Source organism: Limulus polyphemus, unplaced genomic scaffold (assembly GCF_000517525.1).
Source record: "Limulus polyphemus unplaced genomic scaffold, Limulus_polyphemus-2.1.2 Scaffold1938, whole genome shotgun sequence".
Lineage (NCBI taxonomy): Eukaryota > Metazoa > Arthropoda > Merostomata > Xiphosura > Limulidae > Limulus > Limulus polyphemus.
The window spans coordinates 94,724-95,702 of record NW_013667548.1 but is presented as its reverse complement, the minus strand read 5'-3'; the positions used below and the strand labels follow the sequence as shown (position 1 = coordinate 95,702).

The window sequence follows — 979 nt, the reverse complement described above, 5'->3', positions numbered from 1 at the left end:
TTCAAAATTTTATTTAACTACTATTTCATGAATTTATGTAAGTAAGTTTGGTATCAAACTGTAGATTATAATTCAAATTTTAGTACGATACACTGCTCCATTTATTAATTTAAAGGTAAATATTTAAAACACAGATAAACATCAATTTTTGTGTGTTATGTAGTATGTTGAATGCAGCACTGATTCAAATTAGATATTCATGAAGTCAAAATACTAAAGTCTATAGTTTTGTACGAATTGGAAACTCAAATTACTGATATTGACAAGCTAGAATATAAAATAAGAATGCCTTTTCTATGTGCTAAGATATTGCTCATGTAAAAAAATCACAATGGCCCCGCTCATCTTTCTCCAATTTCAGAAATGCTCCCTTTAGTCTGCTCAAAATTTCATATTTATTTAGAATGAAACACATCTTAGTTAATAAGCTTGATAAATTATAGTGGAATTCTATGGTATTGATGTAGTAATTTATGATATATTAATTATTCAAGTGTATATATAAAACCTAAAAAAAATTTTGTTTCATATTTTCCACATCTAAAATTTCTGAAGGCTTAGCAACCTACATCAGGCAACAACCGAGTACAAAGGTCATAATTAGAAGAGATGGTTCTTTGCTTTACTTCTTTATTTACTGTTCTGTGTTTTAAGAAAAATACATTTAAGAACTTATTTCAAAATAGCAATAAAATATAATGTATAATAATTGAAATGTGACTGTATTTTACAAAATACTAGTCAACTAAAACACAGCCAAGACAAGTTACTTTGTACAGACCAAAGGTCAGTTTTATGTCATTGGATACGGTAAAATGAGTGCTGCATCATTGTAACCTTTTTATTGTTAGCCAGGGATGGCTGAAAGGTCAGTATAATAAAAAATGATAAATATATATGTGTATAATGTTATGAGATTTAACCTACTTAGTCTAAACATTTGTTTTTGTGTTATAATTTGTGTTCATTCTAGAATGAA

At 27.2% G+C, this 979-nt stretch overlaps 1 protein-coding gene across 4 annotated transcripts in view; it reads left to right on the top strand.

Moving 5' to 3' along the window:
* The window catches only part of LOC106465422 (myelin expression factor 2-like), an 87,375-nt gene that overhangs the window by 20,413 nt on the left and 65,983 nt on the right, over nt 1-979 (top strand). The window lies entirely within an intron of this gene.